The sequence below is a fragment of the Lacerta agilis genome, chromosome 1 (genome assembly GCF_009819535.1).
Source record: "Lacerta agilis isolate rLacAgi1 chromosome 1, rLacAgi1.pri, whole genome shotgun sequence".
In the NCBI taxonomy this organism is placed as follows: Eukaryota; Metazoa; Chordata; class Lepidosauria; order Squamata; family Lacertidae; genus Lacerta; species Lacerta agilis.
Genome location: NC_046312.1, coordinates 35,080,714 through 35,092,764, shown reverse-complemented (window position 1 = coordinate 35,092,764; position 12,051 = coordinate 35,080,714).

Genomic DNA, 12,051 nt, shown 5'->3' with positions numbered 1-12,051 from the left:
GGATTTCAGACAAAGGTCGCTCCCAGTTTGACCTAGAGATGCCAGCAATTGAATCTGAAATATTGTGTGTGTAAAGCAAGTGCTCTGCCTCTAAACAATCACTAAACCACTATAAAGAAAGAAAGACGCCAGTCCTCATGGTTCTGGGGAAAAAAGGTGGAACTTAAATAGGAAGCTGCCTTATACCAAATCAAACCATTGGTCCATCCAGCTAGGAATTATTGACACACCGACTAGCACCGACTCTCCGAGATTTTGAAATGGACATTCTCAGTATTCCTTGGATTTACTGGGGATTGAACCTGGGACCTTCTGCATGCAAAGCAGGTGCTCTACCACTTAGGTACAGCCCACTGAGCTTGTTACCAAAGCATAGTGCCATGTTAGGAGTTTGGGAAGGCAAGAGAACACCAGTGGTGAACAGAGCCGCTTGGCTGCCTGGAGCGGCAAACGCGGAGGCACCCCCTGGGGGCAGGGTGTCGCTCTGCAGCGCACATGTGTCATGCGTCATGACGTCACGACGCACGTTTCCGGACGAACAGTGCATGTGCGGCATGCCACACATGCGCAGTCCGTCCATGCTGCTGCTCCCAGGGCAACCTTACAAGCCGCCAAGTGAGGCTTTTTTACCGGGCAGCGGGACTCAGTGTGGGAGTCGAGGGGGGCCGGCGAGTGTCACCCCCCCAGGATGGAATCCGGGGCGGTCCACCCCCAATGCCCCCACCTTGCTCCGCCCCTGCGGAACACAACAATTCCAGCAGTCTTACAAATGTCATTGAAGTTGTGCAGAAACAGCGCATATGAATTCCAGTGTTTCTATTACATATTCAGTCCCGTGCCTTGGCTTAAGCCATCATGGTGCACATTGTGGGATATTTAAAGTGCAGTCAAACCAATAATTCATGTTTTGCTAGATTGGCATGTGATAGGAGCTGAAGCTCACAGAGTTTCCCTGTAAACTTGGAGAAGACTCTGTGAGAGACACTCCCACTGTGCCCTGACAGGCGGGGGGGGGGGCATAGCTGTATATTCTCCTACCTGCCTGGGCACATCCTCTTTCTTCTCTCCCTCTTTCCACTTTGCCAGCAACGTGACAACATCTGCTAGTTTGAGCTCCAAGCTCCGACACCATTTTAAGCTAAGTTAAAACCACTGTGTGAATGGCTAACCTGATCAAAAACACTCATCCACCCCACTCACACAGGAAAACAAAGACCACCACAGCCAACCACAAATGAACAATCATACCCTGCGCCAACCCCGACCTCTCTCACCACCAAAGGAGCACAAGCGAACAACAGAAAACCTGTACGGACGACGCTGACACCAAACCCTACATATATTAAGTAAAGTAGAAACATCCCCACCCCACCCCACCCATCTCCCCATCCCGCCCACCTCTCTCTCCCTTTCCTTCCTAATGTCTCAATAAATGAAACTGATGTGTAAAAATGTTACATGGAAAACAGGAGATAGATATTGCATATACCTCTGTAAAACAAAAAAATCCTCAATAAAAATATTTTTAAAAAAACCACTGTGTGTTTCTGTGACAGAGACTGGGGAACCAGTGACCCTGTTGAGGTGTTGGACTACAACTCCCATTATCCTTGACCAATGGTCATGCTGGCTGGGGCTGATGGGCGCTGAAGTCCAATTGCTGCTCTGTAAGGCATAAACTACAGTTCCCAACTACAGATTCTTAGGGTGAAGACATGTGCTTTAAATGTGCATTGGGTGTGCTTTGAATGTCTGGTGCAGATCTGCCCAGAGGAACCACGTCAAGACTCCAATGTATCTGAGTTGAGTCTGAGCTCCAGGAAAATAAGAGCTTCTTTCTGTACAAGAAGGATTGAAGCATTCTCCCTCAGCCCTAGTCAGTGCATCTTGTCTTGCCAAGAGCAAAGACAGTAAAATGATGCAAAATCACTGATTAAGGGAATTGCTGATTTATATCTATCTTCATCCCATTCCTATATAATATCTGTCCATGTGAGCACACAACCAGGAATATTTGGGACTTTGAGCACAGAGGGGAGGGGAGAACATATTGCATGAATTGGCCTGAAGACATTGGCATCTGTCAAATATAAATAGCTGAATAACCAAAAGTAAACAAGTCTACTTTTCACTTTAGTGACCATTTCCCATAATTTGGAGAGAAACTGCCTACTGAAGAAGCTGGAAGAATAATATTTTATACATGTTTTACAAGTACCTTTATGGAGCCACAACTGGTGCTTATACATCAATTATATTAGAAGAATACATTACAGCCTTCTTCAGTGTTTGCTGCAGCTGCACACTATTTACAAGCACTCTACCTCTTTTGTAAATCATTTCTTCATGGTGTGCATGCCCCTTGCACTGCTCCCCTCTCCAGCAATGTGTACCATTGTGTCATGATTCTAATACCTTTCCTGTGGCATCTGCTCTGTGCCCTGATTTTTAGCTATCCAGTAATTTGCCTTTAAGGGACACGGGTGGCACTGTGGGTTAAACCACAGAGCCTAGGCCTTGCTGATGAGAAGGTCGGCAGTTCGAATCCCCGCAATGGGGTGAGCTCCCGTTGCTCGGTCCCTGCTCCTGCCAACCTAGCAGTTCGAAAGCACGTCAAAGTGCAAGTAGATAAATAGGTACCACTCTGGCGGGAAGGTAAATGGCGTTTCCGTGCGCTGCTCTGGTTCGCCAGAAGCGGCTTAGTCATGCTGGCCACATGACCCGGAAGCTGTACGCCGGCTCCCTCAGCCAGTAAAGCGAGATGAGCGCTGCAACCCCAGAGTCGTCCGCAACTGGACCTAATGGTCAGGGGTCCCTTTACCTTTAATTTGCCTTTAAGCAGTTGCATTAAGGTGATGTTGCACTGTAAGAATAAGATCCAAGAAGTCAGTTACCATGGGATATACCTTCATGTTATCTGTTCCTTTTGAGGGAGCAAGATGGAAACATGTTGCAAATGCAATGAAATAAAGACGAGAGGTCAAAAACTGAGATGAAACAAAACAACATCTCCTCTGCTAAAAAACAACAACAACAACAACAGAAATCCAGGCAGAAAAAAATGGTTCTATTCATGATCTTTCATACTTATTTCAGATATGTTCCATAAATTCCTATGGCTGATTATATAGTTGGATTTCCATTAAAATACCCATTCGGATTGTAAGATTTCCAAATATGAGGTCTTTAATAATAAAGATGGCCATAATTTCAAAGCAGGTAGGTATGAATATATTAGTTTTGTGTCCATGCTTGTACAACCTATAAATAAAGATAGTTGAAATACCAAAGCTTATCCACATGAAAATGATTTATAGTTCTTAGCCTTCCTAGCAAGAACAGAGCAGGACTGATATAAAAATGTACATTCAACAAAATCATGCATATTAGACCAAATACCTTTAGGAACAGACAAGAGCAAAAAGAATGAATTAAAAGTTATATAATCTTCCTACATAGCAGGATGTGGAACATTCCAAATTTAAGCAAACCCTTGGAGCCATATTTATTCTAGAGGAAAGCAATTTATAGTGTGGTTCTCTATTATCTGATTAGAGAGATTCTATTAACCCGCTTAATGCACTGTTTCTGTATCCTATTTTTATTTGCAAAAATTCATGGCCTGTTTCCAATGCCCCCTTTGACTGTCACAATGAGGATGCTTTCTGATATTCAGAATTTACGGACTATCTGAAACAAAACAAAATAATTATCACTCTGCCAGTCTCCATGCAATTGGAATTATAAATTATATTGCAGAATACACACACATCCAGAAACACACACACATCCCCAGACAAAGCAGGCACAACTTCAGAATGCCTATAAAAATTTGACTTCAAAATTAACTCCCCAAGTTGGTTCACATTTCAGCAGAGATTAACATCATTCTATTTACCAAAAGGTAAGTGATTACTTGACACTATAAGTAATTATGTAAGTCTTGTATGCTTTGACCATTGTTATAGATTAGGAATGGACTAACTGCTTATTGTCAGGAGTCACTTTATTCACCTAGCTTTCACCCACCTGGTGCCTTCCAGATGTTTTGAACTGCTAATCCCATCAGCCCTACGCAGTATGACCAGCATGACCAATGGTCAAGTTTGATGGGAGTTGAAGTCCAAAACATCTGAAGCAAACTAGGCTGGGGAAGGCTGCTTTCGAATGTGATCCAGAGTCTGAAAGTGTGTTTTACTGCACAACCGAGGCTTCTTCTGGAGAGACAGGATCTATAATGAAGTCAGTGCTTGCCTGCCATGATGTCATGGACTGGCTGGGTGCAAAGGAGTGGTGGGTAGCACCAGCTGGGGAACCCCCAAGGGAAGAAGGCTCAGAGCCAGGGGACAGGTGGTGGGACGACAGAGTGGTAAGAGGAAGCAGACTGGGAGGAGGAGGTGTCAGAAGCTGAAGAGGTAACAGGGTTTAGTGAGCAGGGAGAGCCTGTGGCAGAGAGAAGTCCAGAACCAGAAGCAGGGGAGGAGGGAGACCAAGAAGCAGAGAGGGTTCAGGGTGGTGAAAAATCCAGGGTGTCTCCCCCTCCTGCTGAGACAGCTTCCCTCCCCCTCCCTTTGGTCTCCCAGGAGCAGAAAAGGAATGAAGAGAATGGAGCAAAGACAGGCAAGACAAAGGAGCATCAGATTGCTTGGGAAGGACCCAGGAAAGAAGGAGACTTGGAGAGCTGTGGGAAGGTGGCAGACCTTTAGTCTTCACAACTGCCTCATTGGGGTAAGTTGCTGTGCTCAGTAGGTCTGGCTTCCTGAGCTGTTCGTTTCTTTGAATAAAGAGTTGACATCACTGATAGCATGTGCAGAGAACAATATAGCACAATTCATTTGCAATAATCAGAGTTTCCCATTGTGTCTTGGAGAAGGTATCAGCTGGGCTTTCACATGCGAAGCCTGTCATGACCCCTTAATGCAGCAGCAAACAAAGGTTGCAGATGCATCAGATATGGAGCCAGGTCAAATTCCAGACCCTGAGCTGAGTGCTGGATATAATGAGACCATAGCACCTGAGATTGTTGGGCAGGAGCCTCCAGAAGAACCTCCCAGACTATGAGGGTCTACCACCACATGTCACTGCTCCATTTGCACTGTGAGTGCACCAAGAAGGAGGCTATGGAATGGAAGAGTGCCTACCTTCAGGCCACAGGATTGACCCTTTAAGGCTCTGAAGGGGTTAAGCCTGGAGAAGGTTACCTGGAGGTTTAAGATGCCTCCATTTACTTTAAGCCAGGCATAGGCAAACTCGGCCCTCCAGATGTTTTGAGACTACAATTCCCATAATCCCTGACCACTGGTCCTGTTAGCTATGGATGGTGGAAGTTGTAGTCCCAAATCATCTGGAAGGCCGAGTTTGCCTGTGCCTGCTTTAAGCCTATGTTGAACAAAGTAACTCACTCACAGCTATCTGTGATCAGACAACCTTGCCCTACCACTGTCTCTGTGAGATCCAGCATCAGACCAGAACCTGGCAAAACCCAAATATAGCATGAAAAGTGCCTGAGGCTCTGTCTCCCACAGCTTTATAAAGCTATTTTAATTTCCTTGCTGGGGGAAATGGACAATTTGTTGTTGCTTTCTTACCATAACTGAATCTATGTATCCTGCTTAAGGCTAGATAAAATAGTTTGTTGACTACTTTCAGGTCTTGCCCCATTGCAAGAATAGATGACTTTCTATGCAGTGACCAAGGAGCTATCAAGGATGCTCTGATCTTGGTTCCAGAGAGATCACACACAGATTCCTCCAAATAATCATGCAGTTTCACACAAAAAACCCACTCATAATTATGATGGCTGGTCTGCTCTAATTAGAATACCTCTCGCTCACAACCCTATACTACTATACTAGTGTCTGCAGCCCTGCTGTGTGAGGCTGAAGATAATAAAAAATATATGCTACATCTGAGAACAATAAAGCCAGGCTCATTATAAAGATATAATAAAGTGTAATAAAACAGCATAATAAGGTAATAATATACCTTGCCATAAATGTGTAGTACTTCTGGACAGAACTATAATACTGCTGAGCGTTCTAATACTCTGAGTGTCAAAGTATTTGTGTCATTCATCCTTGCCTTTGGCATAAGACATGGTCATTCATCCGTTCTTCCTGCGCATCAGTCTGTATAAACCAGATTGTGTTCCACAACTGGAGACAAAGTGCACTGCAGAAAGATCCTGGCCAATCAGATAGCTCTAGGGCACTCTCTCTGCAAGCAGCTCTGGTGAATGACATAATGAAACAAACCGTTGTTGTGGATGTGTAGCATTGTCCCTCCGTTACGACTTCTGTCTCTTTTGCCCTGATTTCCACCCTAGTCCTCTGCTACGTTTGTGTACATTTCGTCGCACTCAATGCGACGTTTCTGACGCCAAGTTATTGAACACAGTGATCACCTCACCTTCAGGTTAGTTTGGGCTGATTAAATATCTGCTCTTGAATACCACAGCAGCATTTCCTTGATTGCTGGGCAAGCAGGGAGCCGAGATGGCCCAACAAGACATAATGTATTCCTCGGTTCTCCATCTGTAAAACTTGGGGAGCTTTTTCTTGCTCTGTGTGAGCTTAATATTACAGCAAATCACATCTCTCAGCAGTGAGGCTAAAAGAATATCTGTTTTCTGTCTGTGCACTGAGTGGGCAGGGAGTTTTTATTTCATACTTCATTTGCACCTTGCTGGGTGATGCCATAGAAAAGGCAGCAGTTTCATCTCCTCCCACCTATGCAGCAGCACATTATGTTCTCCAGTCGCACCCACAACACTCATCATAAACCTAGGCCTAATGTGAATCAGAGGGCTCCTGCCCTCTGAGTTTTTATTCTCCCTATCTCCTCTCTGCAACATTTCAGAGATGATAAAATCACATTTTATTGTCTGAATAAAGCGGGTTTGAAAGCAGAGACTTGACGAATGGCAAAGCAACTACCAAACTCTTAACACATAATCGAAAAAGAAAAACATTGAGATGGCCATCAAAAGCTCTTTACGAGGGAGAGAAATGGAGAGATAATTAACAAAATATATTAGACTGGGGGGTGGAAATGCTGAGTTAGATAGAGCATTCCTCCTAAAGGCGATGCATTTTCACCCAAACTCCTAAACAAACAGCAAGAGGTAAAATCATGTGTCATCAGTATAAAAGCAATAGCTTGGGGGGAAGTGATAGGATGTAGAAATTGAAAAGCTTTGGGGGATATTACAGAACTGAGAGGGAAGAGGGTGACTAAAGGAGGTTAGAGAGACACAGAGAACAATGGAAAATGCCTACTCCAATCAAATGCATTGGACGCTTGGTCAGAGCAGGACCTGAGTTCTGCAAAAGACTCAAGGCCATCTCTTGGTCGAAAGTGTCAAAGGCAGTTGATAAATCATATAGGAGTAATGCAGGGACACCACTTTCAGGCTGAACCATTAAGCCTCAAATCTTCACAAAGCTACTGCCAATGGCTCAGAGGATTAGCAAGGAGGATTTTCACTCTTTGCCCAGGAGCAAGCTTATTTAAACTAGTCCAAGTTGGTAGTAAGCACACATTGGAACTGAAACACACACACGCACACCCCTAAAATCAACTCTCAAATCTCAAGGTGCGGAATTGTGGGGGGGAGGGTTAAATGAAAATGTCTCATTATAGAAAAATTGAAATTGTAATTCCCTTCTAAAATGGAAATCAAATTCCAGGACAGAGAGGGTTGGAGACCTACCTACCATTGGTCAGTGTGGAAGTAAGGGGGGTACCAGCATTTAACCTTAGGAGCTGCATACCTGTATTTCAGAATGTTTTTCTGCCTGTTTTTCTGCCTGGAGTCAGAAACCAGCTTTTAACTGATCATGGTGGAAGATGGTTGTATATTTAGTTTACAGATCCTGCACACAACTGGACTTTGGTGATGTTGGTGTGCATTTCTTTCAACCTACTGTTCTCTCTGGTCTCCTGACCTGAATGTTATCTCCCCCCCTCCCCTCCCCTGGTGAAAATACTGCTCCTGTTTGTTTAAGTTCCTGATGCAGCTACAGGAATCACATGTGCAAAGCCACTTGCTGGATTTAGCTATGCAGTCAGTGAGTGGATTTGTGAAAATAGCGTGAGAGAGACATGTTGTGTTGTGGCACTACATATGACTGCGCTGCAATTTAACTGGCAAGGGGATCAATATGCCGAAGCCTGCTTCCTCACGCATACATAGAAAGCTGCCTTGTTCCAAGGCCACATTTGCACCATGTGCTTATACCACTTTAAACTGTCATTGGTTTGCCCAAAGAACTCTGGGAGCAGTTGTTGGTTAAGTGTGCTGAGATCTGTTAAGAGACCCCTATTCCCCTCACCCAGCTACAATTCCCAAAGCTCCCCGGGAAGAAGGATTGACTGTTAACCCACTCAGGAAATTGTTGCTCAGGAGCAGGGGAATAGGGGTCTCCTAAGAACACCAACTCTCCTTCCTTACCTGGAAATGGGTCTTTCTGAATGTAAAAAGTCATTGACCACTGAATTGGGAACAGATAAGTGTATGCACATTTTAAATTCCCATGGCAACATTACTCCCATTTGTTAAAGGTTTCACCTATAAGTTATTCATAATATAGTATATGCAGTCCTCTTATATTTGCTGATTATCCCTCTGACAACTGTGGATTACATTCTTTCATGGATTTAACATCAGTTATGTAATGTACTTTGTGAACAAAGCATAGCAAAATTAGACTACTGGCTCTCAGCATGAAGCTCAAGGTGAGCAGTTGAACAGCAGGTGGAATTAATTCAGCATCCATATATCCAGTGGTGGCTGCAATCCGAAGCATGCTTACCTGGAAATAAGTTTTGGTGAAATTATTATTAGGTTTATCCCATCTAGTGAGACCAGGCCGGTGTCCTATATGAAGAGTTCAAGCAGCATCCTTGCCAACCTGCAGCACACCTGTGTTTTCCATACTGCACCCCCATCTCTTTCTTCCCCCCATAGGCCCCTTTGGCAGATGCCCAGCCATGCTGACCCCGGATGCAAGCCCTAGATTTGACTGGTGAAGGACCAGTTTGTATATCCCAGTTTCATTACCATCCTCACCTTCTTGCAAAATTACATTTGCATTGGCTAACTGAAGTGTAGGTGGGTTCCCGCAAGGCAAGACACATTGATAACAGCAAAAACCTTTATTGAACTAACAAAACTGGACAACAGGGGCAAAGCAACTGCTTATATACATTTCTGAAGGCCTGGGCCACTCCCACTCCCAACATGATTGGTTGTCTAAACTCACAAGCTGCAAATCATGACTCAGAGTTTAAGAGCCAATGGCAGAGGCCCAAATCCTGAAATGTTCTGTGATTGGATATCATGTATCGAATCAGAACACAGGGGCTCCAGACTCAAGCTCAGGCAAACACAGACAACTGAATACATAACACTAACAATATTCTAGCAGGAACAGTTGAAGGTTATACTGTTGGTATATAAAGCCCTGAGCAACTTGGGATCAGGTTCCCTGGTAGACAACCTTCACCCTCACCAACCCGATAAGTCAAGATCTGAGGATGCCATCTAGCGGAACCACATGCCCCTGAAATTCATCTTGTGACCACCTACAGTAGGGCTTGTGGTGTGGCAGCACCTGTCATGTGAAAATAAGCCATGCACCAATGATCTTCTGTTTTTCAGTGGGTGCAAAAACTCTTTATTTTTACTCAGGGCTTCCTACAGAAGTTGCTGGTCATGGACTTTATGGGCTCTTACCCATCACTGAGAAGTTTGAACTGGAATTGATGCCATTTTTTATGGATTTTGGCATTGTAGGCTTTTTATTTTCTTGGACTTTGATATTTTTGGTACTGTATAAGTATTCTGAATAAAAATAATGAATGAATGAATGAATGAATGAATGAATTGTCTCAGCCCATTTGCCCTGTTGCCACCAGCACCCTCCTTACTTTTCCTTCCCTTGCTGTGTATACACTATATATTTAAAACACATTTGAAGTACATCAAGGAATTCTGAGGCCACATTCACACCATACATTTCAAGTACTATGATACCACTTTAAATAGTCATGGCTTCCCTCAAAGTATTATGGGAGCTTCAGTTTGTTAAGGCAGATGTGAGGAGACACCCCCCCCCCAGATTCCCTCACAGAAATACAGTTCCCAGAGTGCCCTGTGAATATGCTGGTTTCTAAAACAGTCTGGGAAATGTAGGTAGCTCTGAAAGGGGAACAGGGGGTCTCCCCACAACTGCCAGTACCCTTAACAAACTGAAGCTCCCAGAATTCTTTGGGGAAAGGCATGGTGGTTTAAAATGGTATCATAACATTCATGGTGTGAATGTGGCCAGAGTTGTAATTCCCAGGTCCAGGAAGAATCAATGTTCAAATCTATGATCAGCTCTGGAGTTTGTCAAGGGACCTCGGACCCACACATTCTCTCTCTCAGTCAGCCTTACCTCATAAGATTGTTGTGATGTTTAAATAGGGTGAGAGCATAGCTGTCAACCTTCCCTTTTGTGGGAAATTCCCCTATCAGTACTATAGTCTATAGTATAGTACTGATAGGGAAATTTCCCACAAAAAAAAATGGAAGGTTGACAGCTATGGGTGAGAGAGAACCATGTATGAGCTTCTTAAATACAGGATGAAATTAAAATGCACGATGCTAATATTAACAACAACAGCAGCAACATCAATATGCATGATTTAGCTCTCAGACATCACAGCCCTATGGTCCCTAATACCTAAAGTTTTAAGATAGTTATAGGAGAGTTTTATTATTAAGTCAAAGTCAGCAAGTAACAGGGAGGGGGAAATCCATTTATCACATGTATGGCACACTCTACCACCAAGTCCCACAATTCATCAGGATGTCTCAAGAGTGTGAGATTTAACCTTTGGATCTTTGATTTAGCTGACAGCTCTCTCAAAATTCATGCAGTGAGATCGTTCCTGTTCTGCATAGCTGTTCAACATTAATGCTAGAGTTCGCTGAGCTGAAAATGGGCAGCGTTTTATATGAGCTCAATCGCCTCCAGGTTTCAGCTTTTTCCTGTGGTCATTTGGTGACCTGGGATTTGTTCGTTAAAATCCAGTTTTAATCCTAGCTTATACTCTGATCCATAAATGTCTGGGAAGGCCAGTTTTAAAGAGCAGCGATTTCAGAGACTCAGCTAAAGCATTTCTCTTTTTCAAAGCATATTTTGTATGCAGTGAGGACCAAATTTGGCTTTGTGTGTGTGGAGATCTTTACAACAGTGGTATAAATCAGAGAGGGCAAACCTGTGACCCTCCAAATATTGTTGAACTATGGTTCCCATGATCCCTGAGCATCAGCCATGTTGTCTGGGGCTGATAGGAGTTGGAGCGCAACAGCATGTGAAATACAATTGGTTCCTCATCTGAGGTCTAAATAAGGAATGAAAAATAGATTTTCAGAACAGCTACCTGCATAGAACACTATAGGGCAGCAGTGATAATGGTACAGCAGTAGCTCAGAGCATGGTGGCAAAATTTATCACAGTGGATTATGTCATTCAAAATCCCAGTGAGGGACTTTTTTCCTCTTCACTAACATTAGCTTTTGTGGATGCAGTTTAATAAGTAAAATATTTGATAATGCACATGTTTAAAAATAATTGATATCAAGCCATCCTCATGTTTGGTGTCAAAGTGCTAGATAAAGTAATATAAAGATTATCTGAAAGCTTCCTCTCTCAAAACAATTTTTTATTTGACTGCTTTCAATAGAAAATGACTTACCCTAAATTTTCAGAAGTAATTAAAATGAGATAGAATGCCACTTCTGATGTTCCATATTAAAGGCATGGATGTGCTCTTGGGGGACGTTGTTGCCTCTGAAAAATATGTGTCAGTATAATGCAAGAGTGACTTCAATTTACAATTTCAGATGCAAACTTTGTTTTGGCTAGATTAATTTCAGCTCCAGCTGAAATGGTCACATTTCAGCTCTAGCTTAAATAGTTTCAGATGCAACCTGTTTTAAGTAGATTAATTTCTGCTCCACTTAAAGTGATTCCGTTCAGATTGCATTCTGCGCATACTTAT